We start from the raw sequence: 22,969 nt of genomic DNA, 5'->3' as shown, positions 1-22,969 counted from the left end.
GCGGTTTGGGAATCATAGGAAGAACCCTCCTCAAGACCTTGAGTTGGTAGTGGCCTGCTTGACACACAGCCGCGACTTGATTTGCCATAGATAGAGAGGAACAAAGAATGACCCCAAGATATTTCACCTTCCCAACTGGGCAAGGGAGGGCACCAAGGGTGGAAGGCCAGAAGGCAGAGACCCATAGCGAAGGGTTAGGAGGGCATCCAACAACCAGCACCTCAGTCTTATCTCCGTTAAGATTGATCCAATTGTGGTCCATCCAGTCACCCCCAGCCCTCAAACAGGTCTGAAGGCAGAACGACACCGCAGTATGATCCCAGTCTAGCCGGATCAAAATCTGGGTGTCATTGGCATAGGAGTAGCAGTTGAGGCCATGGGCGTGGATGAGACACACCAATGCCCAGATATAGATATTAAATAAAATCGGAGATAAAGACGAGCGCTGGGGAACATCACAAGTGAGATAGCAGGGAGATGAGAGGAAAGGAGGCATGGCAAGTGTCTGTGTACGGTCCGCTAGGAAAAAAGTAAACCAGGCAAGTACCTGGCCAGATATTCCTATCTGAGCCAGGCATGATAACAGGATGGGGTGGTCAACAGTGTCGAATGCCGCTGATAGGTCTAATAAAATCAGGGCCCCAACCCCACCTGAATGGACCAGTCTGGAAACATCATCCTGCACGGACACTAACACACTCTCTGTGCCTCGGCCCGGTCTAAACCCTGCCTGTGCTGGGTTAAAGTCTTCAGTGGATTCAAGAAAAGAAGACAATAAGGGTGTTACTAAAGATTCCAAAAGTTTAGAAAGAAAAGGAAGCCGAGAGATAGGATGGACATTGTTCTACCGGGTTTGCCATTGTTGAAATGTCTTCTTGAAATGCTTACTGTAGGTTTATGTGTGTCTGGCTGTTGTGTTGAATCTTGTTCATAATTAGCTGCTTAGGTCAAGCTTCCCTGCAGCGGCCTGTCCACACACTGCTCTAACCCCTCACCCTCATAGTAACGCCCCAGCTCTGAGCACAGCCATCAGGTTGGGCAGAGGGTGTGTACATGCCGTGAGCCCGAGTCTAGGACCCATCTGCAGTCACTGAACTCCTATGAATCCCCCATTCTGAATACATTCCAATGAGCAGTAGGAATATAAACGGCGGGGTATATATTCAGCCATAGCTTTGGTAGCCATGGCGATTTGGGGAAGGTACACACATTTCTTCCCGTAGATGATCAGTGCTGTTTCCCCTTTATTGTGTGAAACGGTGCCGATCTGTTGTGCGCATTACACAAACGCTTATTTGGTCTGTTGTCAGTGTTCATCATCACATGATCAGATCCGTGTCTCAGGGGGAACAAGAAAAGCTGGTGGCAGAGCAGAGAGATGAGATTCTGAAGCGTTCCCTTTTTTTGCCAAGTTCATTGGTTGAGGTTGTGATTTTGGGAACCCTCACTGCAGATTCTAGACTACATCAAAGTTGCTTTTCCTTTCTCAGATTGCTGGAATGTGTTTTGGAAACTTCCCTTCAGTATACAATGTGGCCTCTCTCGTGCAACACTTCAGGCGGGGCTAGGGTGGACTGGAAAGAGGCTGAGCTACTAGTCCCCACCACCCCCACTTATATTCCGTCCCCAGGCACACACCGGATGTGCAAGCCCGGGGGACGCCCCCCTCCTCCAGGAGGGGGAACGGTGAGAGTTACCTGCACTGGGGAGGGGGCGGCCAGAGGGGCAGCCCGCTATGCAGGCTGTCCCTCTAGCACCCCCTTCGGGGGCTGGGACATTCCCTGAGTTACACAGCTGGCTGGGATTTCCACATCTTCCCTTGGATGACTCTCCCTACTTTTCAGAGTTTACCATCCCCCTCATCAAAGTGGCTTTGCTGTGCCTCTTGCATGCTCCCCCTCCTGCTTGGTCACTCCCTAATGCTCTCCTCATCCCATTGGGGATTCACATTGCAAATTGTAGGCATAATGATTTCGTCTAAACATGACACAATTCTCTAATCTCAAGGATGTCCCCCTACACTAATGATCCCCAATAATGGTGAAGTGTGTAAGTGGTTGGTTTATGCATTGTTGACAGCTGGCAGCCTTGGGTTGATAAAGCTACACACAAATTAGTACTGCTGAAGTTTCTCATATGGAGCAAAACGCTTTTCAGCTAAATTGCCTACTCACGGTGCTTCGCTGCATGACTCTGCTCTGCAGGTGAGCTTCCAGCGATGGCCACTAAGTGCCCCGTGCCCGTGTGAAGGTTAAACTGAAATGGCCTATTCCACTAAAATCTGTCGCGCACAACTAGGTTCTTGCAAAATGTACGGAAATACTCATGCATGCACCCGTCTCCACCGCAAACATGCGAGATTGGAGCTCAGATCCTATAAAGGTACTGCAGATCCCAGCATTCACCTCTGCACGCTATACTTTATGAAAAGTTAATGTGAGCACTGGATTCCCTTCTATGTGATTACTGCACCGCGGAAAATGTCTGAATTAGAAAACACCAGCGCACTGACCTTCTTTCCCGTGACCCTCTCCCTGCTCCCCTTGTTCGGCGTTATGGGATTCGCCATTTTCTTTCCATGCTGACTGCGCTGTATACGCGAATTTGGCATTTTGTGTTCAGCTTTTTCGGGCATCTCCTTCAATTGTACCTCACTCCACTGACACTCCACTCCACTTATTGCACTGTATGCAAAACATCACACATGCCAGTTGTGGGTTGTAGCCGGTTACTACACCACAGTAGTACTGACATGAGGCCTGCTCTCATGCACTCTCCAATAAGCATGTTGCTTTACTTGCAATATGCAGGAGGAGGTTGTCTCTTTGGAGTGGTACTTACGTTAGCTACATGCTGTCAGGCGCTTCCAATAGGCATCTTGACTCACATGCCACATGGGTGTAGTATGTTACTACAGTGTTACTGGTGTGACTCACATGCCACATGGGTGTAGTGTGTTACTACAGTGTTACTGGTGTGACTCACATGCCACATGGGTGTAGTGTGTTACTACAGTGTTACTGGTGTGACTCACATGCCACATGGGTGTAGTGTGTTACTACAGTGTTACTGGTGTGACTCACATGCCACATAGGTGTAGTGTGTTACTACAGTGTTACTGGTGTGACTCACATGCCACATGGGTGTAGTATGTTACTACAGTGTTACTGGTGACAGTGTCGGCTGGTGGCTGCTGTAATATATTAATGTCAGAAGAAACCATTATTTGCCATCAATATCATAATTATTTGTATTTTTCACTTTTGTATTTCAATTTTCATATTAATATTTGTATTTTCATTTATTTTTATGTTTCGTAAAGGTGCAACAAAAAAATCCGTGCATCAGAGCACCATGATGCCATATAAAAAAATAGTGCATCATTTCTGTAAGAATTCGAAACAAAACAGAATCAAACTATATATGTCAGTAAAAACTATCGTTCCCGAAAAAGATTTGGTCACACCAAGCACTAAAATCCATACCCAGACCGAATGCTAGCATTTCTTTGTCCGCTGATTTTTGGGGTATTTTTTTCCCTTGAAGGTTCGGTGGAAGGTATGGGCCCACACCTGGTAATTTGATCCCCTCGGAAACTGACGAAGGATTTTTTCCAGTGTGTGTTTCTGGAGCGCTCCCACCTGTTCAATAACTTCTAATGACTTAGCTGCAATTCTCCCAATGTTGGATGAGGTCCTGCGTCATGGCCTGCTGCATTTTAGCGATAGAACTATTTGGCATTGGAAAGAAGGCCATATTTCTAAAGGTAACTCCTGGGTTTTTAATTCTCTGAACCTCAAATGTGGATTCGGCACGAGGGATGCTCAGGCAGTCTTTCATACTGCATGTGCTCAGGGCTGAAATAACATACTGATCAAGTTTTGTTCAGCAGCTGCCTATTGGTCTGCAATGGCGTGTCCAGGGAGTGGCCTGTAGTGGCACGTGCTTTCCCTGGAATCTGATTGGCCACTTCAGGTGCCACCCCATTATCCTAAACTATGATCATTATGTGGGCCTCATTACGACCCTTGCGGAAATGGAAAAATGATGGCGGAAATGCAATACCGCCATCGAACACCGCTCGTTGCGATCATGACCCGTCACCGTAAAGTACGATGCCATTAGCGACACCGCAGTGAACGGCAACGCTAACTGCACCAAGTACGCGCACGCGCGCCTTGCAAAACCGGAATCACCGCCATGGCGCAACGGTACGCGAATTCTGACCCTAGCGGACATGTACTGAACGCCATCAAGCACGTCGTAAAGTACCATTCCGCCATGGCGAGAAATACGGCATCGTGAACCAACCGTAAATGGCCCACTGAGTGCCTGTACTCCACTCCCTGGCCACATTGCACAACTCCTGGCAGGCGCAATGTACTCACACTATGCAACCAGTGAAATCTACAATTCACCCATGCATGCCAACGTAGAAAAGCATGCAGGGGCTCAAAGCGCCCCGTGAGTGGGCATCCATGTACGGCATGTCACCATAGCCGTACTGACGCAGCACAGGCATGTGAAGGTACAATACATCAAAATGAAAATCAAGAACACATGACACAAAACAACAGTAGTCCCCCATCGCTTGCCACCAGCGCAAGGCAACATCCAAAACAGCATCCTGAGGGGGATTGCACCAGCCCTGTACTCTTGCCAGTAAACAAACCAACCATCAGCAGAAGCATGTACCACACAAGTTGGCAGAGTGACTGAGCAGCCAGGCTCATCCCAAGAGGGGCCGATGGGAGCTGCAGGGCACAGATGGCATCAATACAGAAGCTATTCCAATGGACATGACCCCAGTCCCCCTCCAACAAACGCACGCAAACACAGTCACCTGTGACCAGCCACATTCTGAACATCCCATCATTCCACCAATCGACCTGGCTGACAGGCACCAGTCGGCCAAAAGCCAATCCCCCGCCCCTGAACAGCACATCATGTAAACAGTCACAATGGCAGCCCCTATCCGTGACCATACTGTGCTACGTAGGCAAACGCGGCCAGTACTGTACCACACAACTCAACTCAGAAGGCGGAACACAATGCAGATCATCTCGCAATACATACCGCCACAAAGCGAAAATCGCCACATCACCTGCAAAGAACAACGCAACACGACAAATATCGGAATACAATTTAAATGCACATCCAAATGACAAAGGCCCCACAGCAATTTGCAAAATAACACCAAAACAACCATCATCACCGAGGGCTGCATCTGCAATAATTGACCAGCTTCCACTTGTGTGACGCCCTGTACCATCATGGCACACAGGGCCTACATCAACGTTCCAAAAGGCAACATGGAAGCGGCAAGAACCGCAGGTCCGTCCCATGAGGCAGGCACTAGTCGAGCTGAAAGGCCGAAATGTTGCACCTAGCCACCAGTACAGCGTAAGGGCATGTGGCCCATTGGCGATCGTCCCATAAGATCGAAATGGTGCTCCACTGATTCACCCGAAGCTGCAGGAGTCGAGAGTAAAAACCATCTGGAGGAGTGGCGTAGAGATGGCATCTGCAATAGGGCAGGAGATACCTGTCACCCAAAAGAAACACAAATTAACCGATTGCATTACGGGACTCATGATGCATTACAATCTTCATTCAACACACCAAATCCACACCCATATGCATGCTAGCCCACTCCAAAGGAATATACACACCCCTAAATCAGTATCGAATCATAACGAAATCAATCGAGCTAAATACACCATTGGCAACGTCGGTTACTGTGCATGCGTCCGTCAAGATAGAACCCATGACATGGGATTAGTAACGTGCCTAGACACAAGTGTATGAAGGCGCGTCGAGACAGGGAGGATCCGACAAGGGCAGATAGACGTATGTCCCACTATGGCAGCCTTGCATCACATAGCGCAGGGGAAGGGGAGTGATTCAAAAAACCCATGTACATGGCAGACCCTAAACGGAATCATCAGTCCATGCATCCATTCATCATTCCCTCATCCCGCAATGAAAACGCATGAATATTCACTCACATTATATGTGAAACTTCCATCGCGTCTGTGCGTAATGCAGTCCGCAAAAACCACTGTGCCCCTGGCCGGATCTGTAGTGTTGTGAAGCAAGATGGATTTGGGAGCGTCCTGCCTTATCGTCCACTACGCTATTGCGCATCCCATTCAATTCATATCATTCATTGCCTGCTCGTTATGGGCCATGTCCCAAGGACATTCTACAATAGAACGTTACATTTCCAGCCAGACCTGTGGGCGTATCCTCGCCGCTACTTCAAAACCAAAAATGCTGGCCTTCGAATTCCTCACTTGCAACATTACGTCGAAAAGGCTTCTGTGAACGCTTGCATTCACAATTACATCAATGTAGTGCGGCTGTGTGTCATGATGCTAACTGGCTGCAATCACAAATGGGACGCCACGCCCGTCGGTGAAGTACGTTACTGTGCTGCATGAGGGTCGGCCATCGATCGAGCCCTACATACCACTGACTCTTCACAGGTATGTAAGCGGCTGCAATCATAGCATGTGTAACAATGGGAGCATACCATGAAAATCAGTCAAAGTACATCACACTGCCATCGGGATTTGATACATGATTCCAATCCCAAGATGCCATGCGGCCAAATGCAGCCTTACGTGCGGGACGTGCTCGGCCAGAAGGGATAGCATCTGCCACAGAATCATTCAATCAGCACAGGTGGAGGCCATACAGGCCGACAGCACATATATAGCAGACCCAAACCCCTCCCACAACCACTCCCACTCCAAAATGCTACCGGCAGGACTAGCGATGTTGGGCCTGGGGGACCAGATAGCACTGCAAGTGCTACAACTACAAGAAGACGACGAACAACAACAGGTACAACAACCGGGCGCACAGGGGAGACGGAGGAGAAGGAGGAGGAGGAGGGCAAGGCAGGGTCAGCAAGGCCCACAAGCACTGCCACTACCACCACGCAGGCGGCCCGCAATCCCACGCCTCCGAGCCGATCCGTTCAACCTCACTGCTGAGCAGATCCACACCCTCTACCGTTTGGACCGGGACACCATAATCGCCATTGTGGACATGACACATGCTGACCTCGTGAGCATGATAGATAGCCCAACCGCCATCCCACCCCTACTGAAGGTGGTGTCTGCACTCCACTTCCTGGCCACAGGCACCTACCAGCACACAGTGGGACAGTTGCATGGCATTTCACAGCCACTGTTCTCACGGACACTCTTCCAAGTGCACGATGCCCTCCTGAAGCACGCCGACGACCACATCACACTACCACGCACGTACCAGGAGATTACCAACGCAAAAGTGGGATTCCATGCACTTGGCGGCATCCCGGGTTGCATTGGTGCCATCGACTGCACCCATGTTGAATTGGTTGTCCCACATGCCATGGAGGTCCAGTACCGCAACCGGAAACAATTTCATTCAATCAATGTGCAAATGGTGTGTGACTCCAACAAGATATTTACGCATTGTTGTGCCAGATTTCCAGGATCTACCCATGATTCTATGGTCCTGAGGAACACAAGAATACCACGCTACATGGAGCGACACGCAGGGCACAGATCCTGGCTACTCGGTGAGTCTCATTCCATGCATGACATCGTGGCCCATTTGATGCGTCAATGACCTTGCAGGAGGGGGGGGGGGCTACTTAGCACTATCATTCCACTGACACCCTTTATTCGTCTCATACAGGTGATGCCGGGTATCCACTGAAGAGATGGCTCCTTACACCAATCCGGAACCCACAGAACGAGCATGAGGAGGACTACAACCATGCCCACTCACGTACCCGTGTGGTCATTGAACAGGCATTCGGCCTACTGAAGGCTCGTTTCCGCAGCCTCAGCAGGTCTGGCGGGGCACTCATGTACAGCCATGAGAAGGTTTCTAAGATGGTCATGGCATGTGTCATGCTGCACAACATGTGCATACGTAGGAATGTGCCCATGCCCCCTGACGCTGTACTGCATGCACCTGAAGATGATGATGATGATGAGGGTGGGGATGTGGAGGCACCTCAAGGAGTCCATGAGGCACAGGATGCACGTGCAATCCGACAGAGCATCATAGATGCATGCTTCTAGCAACCACGCATGGTGCCTATTACACGGAAAGGGGACCTGTGGCACTGTGTGTGTGTAGTACAGGCACATTGTGGACTGTACGCCTATGAAGGCCTCGTACGCAAATATCAATGTCCACACATGTCATTGGATGATTATGAGATGCTGTATTGTTAATGTGATTTGATTTATACACCCTATGGACCCGCCACCCAGTGAAGCCCAACACACCCCCTCCACCCTACTACCTCCCCCCCCAACACCAGTGTCCAAATATGCATGCTGTCCGTGGTTGGACGCTATTGCAAGCCCCCTCTACGGGTATCAGGGGCACCCCTGCCCGTGGAGCGCAGGTTCCTGCCAGATCTGCGTTGGGGGCTGCCCTGGACGGAACTTGCCACGGATGATGTCTCTGCCTGCTCGCGTCCATGCATGTCTCTGAGGGTTTGTGAGAGCTCCGAGAGCACACGGCGCACAGCAGCAAGTTCAGCACAAACGTCTTTGGACGTCGCATGCAGTTCCCCCCTCAGGCTCTCGGTGCTTTTCTCCATTTGTGCTCTCAGGCTCTCGGTGCTTTTCTCCATTTGTGCTCTCAGGCTCTCGGTGCTTCTCTCCATTTCTCCCCTGAGGCTCTCACTACTTTTCTCTATTTGTGCCCTGAGTGTCTCGGTGGATGTTTCCATGGCTGCCCTGGAACCCCCGCATTCATTTGCATGGTCCTTGAGTAGCGTGGACACTTCCTGCTGTTGCTCGATCAGCAGGTCGAGGGACTGTTGCCTCTGCTGGGCCATGGACATTTGCGGTGGTGTGACAGGGGGGCTGCTCAACACATGTTGCCTTGGCACAGGACTTGTGGGGGTTGGCCAGTCGTCGTCTTCAGGGTGCCCCTGCGTGGTTTCGTCATGGTGTAGGGGATGGGACATGCAGGGGGATTGGGAAAGGTCATGGATGGTACCTACGTCGCCAGCACTGTTTTCCGTGTCGGAGCATGCTGGCATGACAGCTGTGTCACCTATGGTGCTGCTACCACCAGAGGCAGTGCCATCAGATACGTTCTTTGGGGGGACCTGTGGTGCTGGGGTTGTGGACTTGCTGGCTGCTGGGGTGCCTGTTGCAGTCCCCTCCAGTGTGCTGCCACTTGATTCCTGCTGCTGCCGTGTCTTGATCCTTGCACCTGAGGTGGAGGCTCTTGGGACGTTGGTCCTGGCCCTCTTTGCAGGCGTGCTGGTAGGGGTGTCCTGCAGCTCGTCGTTGGTATCGGACCCTGTGGTGGAGTAAAGAGGGGCGAGCGTTAGTTATGGGTCTGTCGGATTTGGAATGGCAACGTATCAAATGCATTGGGGTGGTACATGAGGCTGATTTGGGACTGGGCCTTGGAGGTGGTCTCATTTTCGTGTGGATTGAGGATGCATTCATTTGGCTGCCTGCAGTTAGGGGGTGCATGCTGCACATGTAGGGGTTGTTTATGGCATCTTGATTGATTTGTTTATTCATTCTGACTTTTAGAGGGCGCTGTCAGGGCAAAGTATGTATTGCACTATGGGGTCACATGGTACTGCACATGTTCGTGGTTTGTGGATTTCGCATTGTTTCTCTTGGCCAACCTACCTGATTCTCCGGATGTCGGCACTCCTTTCTCCATCCCTCCGACTCCCTCTATGCTCTCCATTCCTATGGTGGAGGCGCAGATATCCTCCCAGGGGGTCAACTTGATGGGCGACTCTGAACCCCCCCCGGTAGCTGTGGCGATGTTCCTGTTCGCAGAAAGTATGCTGCGTACGCGGATCCGCAGGTCGTCCCACCGCTTGCGACATTGCTGTGGCGTGCGGGGTGTTGTCCCCACCGCACTTACGCGCTGTGCCACCAGGGCCCATATGGCCTTCTTGTTGGCAAGGGCCGTCCTGGTCATTTGACTGGAGAAGACGACGGCGGCATTTTCCTGGAGGGTCTCGGTGAGCACGGTCAGTTCCTCTCGGGAGAAGTGTACCTGCCGCTTGCGGTCACACGCTTTCTTGGCTACCTTTCCCATATTTATTTTTTTAACTGGGGTTGCTAACGGGTTGGGATGTGTGTCAGGGTCGGATTTTTAATGGTTGTGTTGGGATTCGGTTTTTATAGTTGTGCGGCGTGCTGTTTCCCGTTCCGGCCACATGCTTTTACTTCCGTTTCCGTATATTTACGGTGGCCGTAATTTGCGGTGCCCGCTCGTTACGGTGACCGCTCATTACGGTGACCGCTAAGATGGGTGGCGGTATTGCACCTGGTGCAGCGTACGGCGGCGGTAAGGGCCGTTTTGGGGTCATTTCCGCCATCGCAGCCTTTCGGATTCCGCCATGGCGTAATGCTCGTGCCCGATGGGTCGTGATTAGCCGCACTTTGCTCCTTCGTGCAATGGCGGAAACGCTATTTACGCTGTTGCGGTCCGGTCAGTCACTTTCCGCCAGGGTCGTAATGAGGCCCAGTGTGTGTTTGCTCGTACTGTACCACCCCTGCATAGGTCAATGCCCCACATGGGAAACCCCAGTCGAAAGAGTCTGGACACGCCACTGCTGGCCTGCTGGCTTTGTGTTAATTGGAGACTGCACGAGGAAGACATCACTTGGTTCTTCAAATATGCCAAACTGGGCAACCAGCAGCAGACCTAGGCAGAAGGGCTGCTAGAACTACAGGACACAGAATCATGCTTAAACTCACATGGCCAATGCGTAACCCTCTTGCCATTGGAAATTGTAATTGCAATTGGTTGTTTATAATGTGCTTAATACCCAGAGGTTTCTAAGCGCAGACTCTGGGATCGAACCTGTGTTTCTCTTGCTTCCAAGGTGAGCGTGTTGCCCCTGAGATATCGTCCCGAGTCTTGAATGGCAACTGCTATTCCATCTTCCACATTTGCGTAACATATTATTATTGTTTGTTTGATGTTGTCAGGTAGTGAGGCCGCCCATTTTTGGAACATAAAATAACTGATGGAGAAATATGTGTCATTCCAAAAATGGCTTCTTCTTTTCATTTAAAGATCCAAAATTATACTGAGACAAAAAGGTGATCCACCACAACAGTTGATATTGTGTGCATTTCTCTACTAAACCCAGACTGTATCACCCCAGTGCTGACACCTGAACTCACATCATTCAGTGGGAAAAGATTGCTGGTGGTCTCAACCCAGCCACAAAATCATGGTGAAGGGAACCCGATCCTTGCTCACCTCTAGTCAGGTGTCTGCCATCGTCACAGCACAGAATCATCTTTGGTCCCAGTTGGGGGTGACACATTGCGACTCGGCAAGTCCAGCAGCGTCTCTATGGTGATCTATCGCTTCACGACCTTTGACACCGTTAAGCACACCATCCTGCTGCAGAGAGGTCAAATGAATGCAGCAATCTCTAACACCACTGGTAGCTGCCTCTTCTCTGTCTAGAAGAACTCAAAGCACAGCGTGAGACTAGGCAACGTAATCTATGCGCCCAAGACCAATACCTGCAGAGTTCTCCAAGACTTCCCTCTCTTACCCCAGCTATTCAACACCTTCACCAGGCCACTGACGGGCCTCATAAGAACATTCCATCTCCTCTTCTGCGATAATACACAGATTCACTTCCGTGTCTCTGGGGAAAATTATCATTTTGCTTCCATTGCCGAGGCACTGCTTGACGATGACGCTTGGATGAGCGTCAATTGGTCGACACTCAACAGCGCCAAAACTGAAATCCTACCAATGGAACCCACACATCTTCCTAAGCGATTAGACACCCTCACCCCTCCAACTTAATTGGGAGAATCGTAAACCTTCAAATCTAAATTCGGAAACCTTAATATCTTATAGGACGCTGACAAGCGCCTAAGCTGCCATAGCAGTACCAGTGTCAAGAAGGTACTACCTAAGATTCTCCTTTACACCCTCCTGGTAAATCACCTCAGGAAAGCTGTTAAGTCACAATTAGAGTACGGAAACTCACACTTTGAAGGTCTCCCTTCCTACCAACCAAAGAGCATGCAAAAGGTCTCGGGAGCATAGCTCAGGGGCAACGTGCTCACCTTGAAAGCAAGACGACACAGAGCACCACAGGTTTGATTCCCCTTGTCCGTGCTTAGAAACCTCTGGGCATTAAGTGCATTATAAATAAACTATGATATCAAGGTTCAGAAAAGCCGCAGGTTGAACCAGAATCAGGTTCATGATCCAGTGCCTCATTTGTGTACAAGCGCGTTATAAATGCCATGTCATATCATCTTCAAGAGCCTCCATGGTTTGGCTTCCCGCTGCCTGCAAGACAAGAGCCAGCTTTGCCATATACCAAGATACATACATTCTTCTGACGGTGCTCTCTTCCCATTGCAATTTCAGAGACGACAGATGCATCTTCGGCCTCCATCTTTCAAACTGCTTGAACCCCTAACCCTCCACATAACAGCCATCAAATCCATCATGCAGTTCAGGACAGCAGTCAAAACATTCCTCTTCTCATTTTCTGCTCCTATCATCCTTCTTGGATGTTTATTCCTGCAGCCCATATGTTTCACCTTTCCCATTTCCCCACATCCATGTTTAGTTTTAGCTGAAAGTGATCAAAGTCAACTTTGCCAAAGTATCCTTGTGTCTACAGGCTTTCGATTGAGGTATTTTTAGGCTTATTTGTATTTATTGATATTTATACAGCGCGTCCACCAAAGCGCTTTACAGGCAAGGAAAGCAACATTACACAATATAGTGGATGAGGTGACAATCCCTGAACACAGGCATAACACATTTAAGCATTAGGAAGGACAGATAAGAGATGTTGTTTTAAACGGGTCTGAAAGACATGACGGGAGGAGGAAGAACGTATATAGAGGGTAAAGAGTTCACATATTTTGGAACCAGCAAAGCAAAAGAGCAGAATCGAGAGGCATCACAAAGGGATCTATCAAAAGGGAGAAAGTAAAGTGACTGAGAGCAAAAAGCAGAGATTTTTATTTTTTTAATTTTTATTTTTTTATTGTGATTCAGTTTAAATCAATAAAACCTTTTACACAAAATCCTCCCACTCCAATCCTTTTCCCTAGTAAAATCAAAAAATACATTCATTTTTCTTATTGACATTAACCTATGAGTCCTTGAGTCCATTGCTTTGTGTTTTCATATCTGTCGAAATCTCCCAGTATTTTCTCAATGAAGTGTATTCCTGCACATGTTAGTCTTATGGTGTTTTCGTTCAGGAATTTGTTCCACCAGTCCTCTAATGATCTTGTTTTAAAAAGCCTTAATTGTTTAGAAACAACTTTGTCCCTTTCTATAGAGACTGCCTCACATTCTAGGAGAAGATGTTTTACTGACTCGAGAGTGTCTCTTTTGTTGCAAAAACGTCAGTCTCCATTATTCACTCCACGCTGTCCTCTAGTGTGTAAGTAGCCATTCGTTGGTAACACGTCCATTTGAATCTGGAGAAGTTTGGATCTGTGAAATTTACTTGGAACCAATCACCCCTTCTTTTACCAAGATCTTTCTCAGTAGTAGTAATCATTTTCAACAAATGACTGAGTGCAATGATTGGAGACCCAGTTCCGCTCTTATTGGCGAAATTGGCAGAGATATTGGAAGATTTAGTAGTGATTTCCAAAATTTACTTCTAGTGAGCCCCATATCTTCCAGCTTAAATTCAGGCCAGCTTCCCCTCCATAAGTTAATATGGGCGTGACTTTTTGGATGTAAAACATCTTTGCTGGTATCAACGAGAATTTCCCAAAGCTGGCATTTATGATTTTGGCTTGTGAACACAGCATTTTTACCTTTGTCATAAGATCTCTTTTCCAGTTTTCTTCTGAGATCGAGGGATTGAACAGTATTCCCAGGTAACACATTTCTTTCACAGTTTCCAATGTCTGGGAACCTATTCTCCATTTAAAGTCTTTTGCTGTAACTCTTTTTTCCCACCAATTTTTAAGGTTTTTTATATTTTTTGGTATTTATTATTAGGTCGTTGTTGTCCATGTAAATTTGCAGACCATCTCATAGATGTTGTAGTCCAATTTCTGTTTGGTTTAGAAGCACCAGGTAGTCTGCGTAGCATATTGTTGAGACCTCCGTGTTATTTAGACTTGGGGGGGGGTGATGATTTATCTGCTTCAGTTCTTTTGGGAGGTCGGCAATATATAGTTTAAAGAGCGTGGCTGCCAATGGGCATCCCTGCTTGACACCTCTATTAGTTTTTATTTCCTTCGACAGTGCTCCTTGGGTATTTAATCTTACTCTTGTTGTGGTGTTCTTATGTAGTTACATTATTGGTTGTAATATTGAATCTGGGCAGTGCCATTTTTTTAGTTTACCCCACAGCTTATTGCGATTGACGCCGTTAAACGCTTGCCTCAGATCTATGAATGCGAGTTAGAGTTTTTCCTTTGACTTTATTGTATTCAATTTCATCAATGATAGGATGAACACGTTGAGATCTGTTCCTGTGCCCTTTGTAAATCCTGTTTGTCTTGGGTCAATGATGTTTATTGTAGTTGCCCATTCAGTCAGTTTCTTTTGTGGCATAGGTTTTCCCAATTACATCCAATAGGGTTATTGGTCTGTAATTAGTAGGATTTTCTCTTGACCCATTTTTGAAGATTGGGATTATTGTACTTGATGTCCATGATTCTGGGATTTTATTTACAGAATTCTATTTGCTTAAAGAGTGCCAGGATAAATTTTGACCAGACTTTGGGATCTTTTTTCAGTTCTACATTTGTCAGACCATCTGGGCCTGCGGCCCCTGAGTTCTTTAATGTTATGATTGAAATTTCAATGTCTAGTTCATCGAGATTAATGGACCATTCCACATCACCCGGACCTGTTATAGGTGTGACTCCCGATTCAGTACTATCAAAAACTTTCGAATAGTGTATGATCCATTCGCTTTCTGTAATGTTGTTATTCATCCTACTTTGTTGGTTTAGGGATTGTGTATTGAGCAAGGTCCACATATCTCTTGTTGATTGCTGTCCCATTGCAATAATCATCATTTCCCCTTGTTCTTGTTCACATTGTTTTTTTAATCCCCTCAACCAGCTTTTATATTTTTGTGTTTTTTCCTTTATTTGTTGTGTTCTCTCAAGTAGATCTATACTTTTTCTTTATTTCGTGGATTTCACTTTTCAAGGTTTTTTTCTTCGTTCCCACTTGTATACTGTATTGATGTTTCGGCTCGAGGAACGGTAACTTCTGTCCCGTATTCTTTGTTCTATATGAGTTCAGTAGCCATTTATATGAGGTGTCATCGCCAAGTTCTCTTTTGACTTTTTGGTATACATCCGTTATTTTTTTAATATGAATGTTCTTTAATCTCACTCTGTTACCAGCATGATTTATCTCCAGTTGACATGTCTGGTTCTTCTATTTGATGTTCATTAATAATGGGCCACATCATTTTTAAGATGTTGTGATCACTGATCTATTGTGGGAGAATTTAAAAACTATGAATTTGGTCTAGATTATCCTTTGTTATCTATATGTAATCTATTGTTGATTAATGATTACTGCTTTGCCAAGTAGTTTTCCCCGGGATATCTCCTGTTATTTGGCCGTTTAGCATGAAGAGGTTGGGTGCTTCTGCCATCTTTATCCACCTTGAAGCATTACTATTTCCGTCTTTTAGTTTTTCGAGACAGGGTACTCCCTGGATGTCCAGATATTTCATGTTAAAATCTCCACACATTATTATTATTGGTTTTTCTTTTCATTGTTGTACATCTCTTATTAAGTCCATTAATATGTTCAGGATCTCTGTAGCATTTATTCTGGCTGTGTTCCAATAAACATTTACTATCATAGCTGTTTTAGTGTCCAGTTCTACTAAGGCCCATTGAACATAAGGGTTGATATTCCCATGTTTGAGTATTTTAAGGTTTGACTTTTGTTTGATCATGATCAGTTGTCCTGAGCATGGTCTTCCCTTTGGGCCCTTGGTTGCTGGGTTGAAAATCACTTTGTGAGTATCGCTAGTTGGAGATTCCAGCAGCCACGTTTCCTGTGAACATAATATGGTTGCATTCTTTAGATTTTGATCTGGGTTATTTAGTAAATGGACAAGACCCCTTGTATTCCATGATATTAGGAAACTGTGTTCCTCCTCTTCTTCTTTTGTCTGTTAATCTTTCTTTACCATTGCTAAGGTTTTAGCGACCCATGACCAGTCGTTCCTTTTGGGGCTCTTCTTTGCCTGAGGCTCATCTGTGTCGCCTGTGTCCTCCACTGAAGACACCTCGTTGTGTATTCTTATCCTGAATTTATCTTGTCTCATTTGAGTTTCTGATTTGCTTGTTAACTCCATTTGTCGTGGATTATTTTGTTTTCTTCACATTCACTCTGACGCCTTTATGCATCTTTTTTTTCTTTTGTGTCTTGGGATCTGTGATCACTTAATCTATATCCCAATGATCTTAACTCCTCCCTACTTTGTATTAGTTGGGTTTTCATTCTTTCCGTATGGACGTGCAGAATCACCCGATCGACTCAATGTTCGTCCATGTATTCGACTATTGCAATGTCATTTGAAGATATTTTCTTGAGTGCCTGTATTTTCTTTAAAAGGTACATCACGTTATTTCTATTTAGATTCGTGTTTCTTTTATCTTTGTGCACACTTTCTAGGTTCACTTTCCATTTGTTCTTTTTTTCTCGTCTGTTTTCTCTGGCTTCTGTTTGCTGTCCAGTTTCTTTTCTTTTTGTAGTTGAGACGGACCAGTTGGGTTCCATTGGTTACTTGCACCATCTTTTGCAGAAGTCGTTTTTCTTTGTCGCATGGACTTTTGCTCTTCAATTGCAGTTCTTTTCTCCGACAAGGTCCTAAACTGAGGTGTATCTGAGTGGAACGCGTCATCCTTTTGTTCATCATCTGAGTCCTCATTAAAGTGTATTTCTCTTGCAGATTGTTTCTGTCTTTGCTCCTCAAGAGTATTCGACTCGTCCGACGAGGCAGAGTGATCTAACCCTGATTTGGCTTGGTCTATGTAATACGAGGAATCATCAATTAAGTCCTGGGTGTCTTCCATTTCATCGTCAGCTTGCTCTTCATCGCTCAACTCAATATAGTTTGTTTGAGTAATTTTGGGGAGTGCTGATGCTTGCTTATGTTGGATTACTCCCTCTGCCTTAATATCCATGTCATTTGGTTTTCCTTTTAGGGTAGCACTTGGGATGTTTTGTAGAAATGCTCTTGATCTGTTACCATATTTTTTTGGAATGTTTTTTCTATTCTTTGATTTTTTTTCTATGTCTTTTCCTAGTTCTTTCATTTGAATTTTGTCTCGACCAGTGAGCGCAAGATTATACCCCTTCGTTGTGTTCTCCACTGTTTTTTAAAGACTGGATAGGTACCATCCAGGCCAGACCACCCCTCTGACCAGTCCCTTCAGCATCCCTCACCAGCACTGCACTGCCCTCGGGCTCCCTCCCCAGGACTAGCCCTAACCCTAGTCCTCCCTGTCCTCCGCTCTTACCCTCCCTTCCTCCTCCCTTTCCCCTAGCACTTGCCTTCTTGGCCCCCCCCCATCACTTGCCCTTTCCCCCGCTGCACCCTAGGCACCCCACTCCTGCACCTCACCCTCAACCCCCCTGCACTTACCACCTTGTTCTTGCACTTGCACGGTAGGATTACCACAAGGCCAATCTAACCATTTCTTGTTGTTCTTCCTATGCTCCCCTCCCCCACATTTGTCTTGTGGCGCCTGGAAACACTCATGTATAAGCGCCATACAAATGTCCAATAAATAAATAAAAATAAAGGCAATGATGATGGGCTCATCTAAATGTCCCAGTCTGCCATTTTGTGTACATGTTATACATTTAGAGGTAGAACCTCACTTCGACTACCTGGGCATTCACATTGATAAAGAAATGGATGTGGGCAGGAAGTTGAAAGAAGTGGGAATAAATTGAGCTTCTCTGCCAGCGGTGACCTGAGATTCAATGGTAAGGTGCTGGGAATTCCCCTGCACAGGCCCTTGATGTCTAAGAACGCAGGTCTGTCCCTGGGGCTGTGTATCATAGGAGGTGCTGGAGCTATGCATCATGTGCCATTGTGAAAATTCCTTCCTTAGAAGACTCTTTTCACTGTTGATCCCTTTGTCTAGAGACCAGGGTGTGTCCTATCGCTGATGGTATCACCTTCTTACCAATCGGATATTGGATTAGGTTATGGGCTATCCCAGAGGCCAGAGAGTACCAAGCCACATTAAAAGATATTTCAATATCTGAAGCTGGTAGGAAGATCCTGTGTCTGGCCTGGCTGAGGACACCAGTTCAAGAATTTGTTTTCAGATCCCCGTGTGAGCAACACATTTTGCTACACAATAAAGCGATGATGACGATGAGAGAAATGGATAGCATAAAAGCGTGAAAGTGAGACAGAGAGGGAGAGACAAAGGGACACAAATCCTGAGTAAAAGAAGAAGAAATAGATGATGCAATACAGAGCAGGGCCCAGTGAGCATGAGACTGTGGCTGACAGATAGGCTGTGTCTTACAGTTAACTGGCAGGGTGTCTTTAACATTTTATACTTAACATTTGACACATGTTAATCAAAAAATAGCTCACAATAATTTGGTTTGTACAAAGTGTTGACAACAGTAACTACATGTATGTACTTTTAATTAGATATCAATTGGAAGGAATTAGTGGCTTAACAATAGCAAAAGCAAAACAAATACTGCCATATAGAGAAAAAAATAAAACATCACTTACCTATGAACACATTTGTTCTACTTACACATAATAAGACAATTATATATATCAAAATATATATTACTTCAAATAGATCAAGTCCAACTTTCAAATAACAATTATTGAGAAATCAATTGTGAAGCAAGTTCTTCTACTAAATTTCCTAATACAAACTCCACTTTTCATTCAATTTAGAATAGATGTTGTCCGACGTGACAGGTTTCGACCACCTTGATGTGCATTTGATTTGTCGCACATGGTCTTCTTCAGGGACTTTAGTTAGTACATAGTCAGCATCATTTTGTCTATGAATTAAAAAGAAAGATATATTTATTTTTTGGAGGCTTTCATCATCAAACCAACTCATTATGTTGGTGCCATAAAATGACATAAGTAAACATACCTATTGTTCCTGTCTTTTGACATTGTTTATTAATTACAAGATATTTCTACCTTTGCCTTCAATTATCTGAAAACCTCCTTACGTAATCTGCACTCCATTCATCCCAATGACTCTCTATTACTCTCTGATAAAAAACAGTATCTCTCCTCCTTTGAAGTTCTTTCTCTTTCACCACCTGTGTCGGTTATTTAATTTTCTTCCCAATATATTTTCCTCTTATCCTCCTTACTCTTCCCTTTCATCCCTTTACTCTTCTTCTGACTTTGCCAACTTTTTCACTACTAAAGTGTTTGCACTACGCTCATCTTTTTCTTCCACCCCTTTTCCTACTTACCACCCGCCGCAGTTCCTCAACCTCCCTCTCCTTCCTCCTCACATTTCCCTTTTTTCTTTTTACTGACCTTAACAATGCTCATTTCCTATCTATTCTATTCTATTGCCTCCCTGCTTGACCCTTTCCCTTCTCCTCTAATTCACTTGGTCTACCCACAACATCTTCCTTATGTCACCTTCTTAATTCATCTCTCACTTTCCTCCTCCATTTTCCCTCCTATTTCAAACATGCCATTGTCATTCCTCTACTGAAAAAACCTTCACTGGACTCATCTGGACTCATCTCTCCCCTCTTAATTCTGCCACATTTCGCTACTTCTCTTCCTATCTAAAATTTTGAAAGGATTGTCAACTCTCAAGTGTCCTCTTCTTCCCCCTGTTCAATCAGCATTTCGCCCTCACACTCTAAAGAAACTGCTTTCTTACATCTTTCAAACTCTCTCCTCGCTACCTGCCACAACAAACTATCCTCTATTCTTAAACTTCATGAACTATTTTCCGGTGTTGATACATTCAATCACTCTATTCTCTTTTCCTCTCTTTCTTCTCTTGACTTCTCTGGTACAGTTCGTCTGTGGTTCCAACCATATCTATCTGACTGTTCATATTCTGTCTCATGGGCCGGCCAGCGCTCCTCTTCTTCTGCTTGATCTATCCTTGACCAGCTACACCCTGCTAGGCCCTTCTTTCCGCTAGGGTCCTCTTCTTTGTTCCTTTGCTGTTTTCTGTCTATAGAATTCCTCTCGGTGATCTTGTAAACTCATTCAATCTATCTTGCCACTTTATACTGATGACACCCAAATCTTGTTCTCCTTTTCTTCCCTCTCTGACTCTCTTCACTACTCTGTATTGTCTGTTTATCGGCCATCCAGTCCTAGATGGCCTCATGCTTTCTCAACCTCATCCCATCTAAAACTGAAGTCCTGTACTTCCCCTTTTCCTCTCCTTTTCCTTCTCATCCTTCCACTGTGCTTTGCTTATCTCCTTTGTTTCTTCATTTCTCCTCTTCAGCTGATAATCTTGGTCTCACCTTTGTCCATTCTCTCTCCTCATCTCACATCACTAACACTGCTTTTATCTGCTCCTTCCAACTTTACAATCTTCGCCACACCCGCCCTCATCATAAGTTGATCTGCTCTATTACTTGGCCTCTGTTCTTATTTGACTCCTCTTCTCTCTGCCTCCAATTCCACTGTGTTTCTCCTCTTTTGTCTCCCGTCACAGTCGTTTACTAATCCTTCTCTTCTCTCTGATTCTTACACTCTTTCAATCTCTATCTTTTGTTTCATTTCATTTGCCTTGTTTTCAATTTCCTTCAAGGACTTGCTCCATCTTATCTTTCTTCTCTAATCTCTTTGCCTTGACAACAGTGGGTGGCACTACCGGTCCATTGCTTACGGTGCAGAGCGCTCCTGGCTTTCGGTCAGGTCTTTCTCCTGAAGTGTGTATTTCCTTTTCGGCGGGTCGCGGCTGTCCTCTGTACTTGAAAACTCGAGATGTGATAATCCTTCTCTTACATGTTCTGATTGGTGGACTGCCTAAGCTTCCTGGTGGTGACCAAGGGTTTAAAATACAGGAGTACCAACACTTCTCAGCAGACTGTACTTACTAGACAATAATATCAGTATTAAACTGGAGAAAGCAGTGGTGAGCAGACGTGTGAGCAATGGAGCAGTGGAGAAACCGACTACGGTGTTGGAATTAAGGATTTCCTCTTCCTTAAAAAACTGAGCGCAGGCACGTAGCGCCACGCGGGAGTCCGGGCAGGAGTCCAGTCTGTCCCCAGTCTTGCACCAAGACTGCTCCAGTGAATAAAGAGCGAGCTATGCGGCCCAGTACAAGAGCCTAGTCCTGCACAGAAGGTGGGGGAACAGAAGAATTCAACAACATTAAAGAGGGCAATCAATCAACAATACAAAAACGAAAATAAGTGTGGTCGAGGGGGAAGTAACTGGTGGGGGCGTGGGAGCGGGAAATGTGATGAACTCAATTGGAATGGAAAATGTCGCTCATCTCGCCCGTACCAGCCCACATGAAACACAAATGCCAAACACAATCCCTGCACATCCCAAACACTTACTCTCAATACGCGATGGGAATAACACATCGACACGCGAGTGGACCGAAGCGTAGACGTGGATATAACGGACACAGAGTTGCTGGAACTCGAGTCTCTCTCCGACCGGCTGGACGAGAGTGAACGGGGCACTGGGTCTCTCATGAGAACGGAGCAGACTCAAGCTCCGGATAACCAACCAGAATGTGGCAAACACACTGTAAACAACTGATCTGGACAAGAACTAACGGTGCATGATGCTCAAAACATCCCAGAAATGACACACGGAACAGGTATTATTGCCACACCGCACAAACGTGATACAACAGCTGCAACAGAGACAGTAGACGCCGGACATAAACAAGGGCAAAAAAGCATAATGGACCCACATAGTGGTAAGAAAACAACACCTAATGAAACGTCAAATAACACAAATGACACAGGTCTCAAAAAAGTGATTAGAAACGAACAGAAAGAACAAAAGGAACAAAATCGATGTAATTTCACTGAACACATCGAGCCACAGAAAACTGGTGCAAAAGGAAGTGTAGCTGAACAAGTCGGTCTAATATCCGACATTTCAGAAAACATAGACACTGAGGGAGGGGTCGACGACCATGACGAAGTGTTCAATGACAACTACGGTCTTGTAAACTCGGCCCATAGTGAACCGCCCACAGTGCCTTTGACAGTTGCAGCTACGAACAGGAAACAATCAGTACTATCAAAATTGGATAAAATACATATGTCTACACCAAAAGACACAAATAAGAAAAAGATTTAAAAAATCAATATTATTGAAAACTCTCTGGCGGATGAAATGAGAGAAATAGAGAGAAGATCGATCTTCATTAAGAAAATGAATTTGGGAGACCATTGGATAACAAACAACTCATTCAAAGAAACGACTGTCAAATCAACCTGTGGAGACAAAGAAATTGAAAAAACCCCGAGACCTAACACCTCAAACGAATCAAATAACGATACAAACCGCAGGAATGAAAATGGAAATGAGTCTCAACCCTTTAAAAAACAACTGGCACTCAAGGAGAAAACCGAAAGAAAAGGCTACCACACGGAGAAGCGAATGGACAAAGTCAAAATAAGATACTGAGTAAGGCACAGAAAAAATGTAACCTTGATGAACCAGATCACTCATGAGACGCTGAGAGACCGACAATAGACCAAGAATTAACAACAGTACAAGAAAATCCGAATGAAACGATAAATTCCGTAGATGCATCAAGAACACTGCTACTCAAGTCACAACTATCTACGGCAGCGGGGATCCAGATCCACAACAACGTCGTGGCAGCATTGTCCATCTCGTTAGCAGCATACACCAAACTATATGAAACACGAAATGAAAATGTTTGAGATAATACAAATGTTTTATTAAACATTCAAAACCATGGGCCTCATTACGACTCAG

This window comes from Ambystoma mexicanum, chromosome 4p, assembly GCF_040938575.1.
Source record: "Ambystoma mexicanum isolate Mex_15411 chromosome 4p, UKY_AmexF1_1, whole genome shotgun sequence".
Taxonomy (NCBI): Eukaryota; Metazoa; Chordata; class Amphibia; order Caudata; family Ambystomatidae; genus Ambystoma; species Ambystoma mexicanum.
This window is presented reverse-complemented; position numbering follows the sequence as displayed.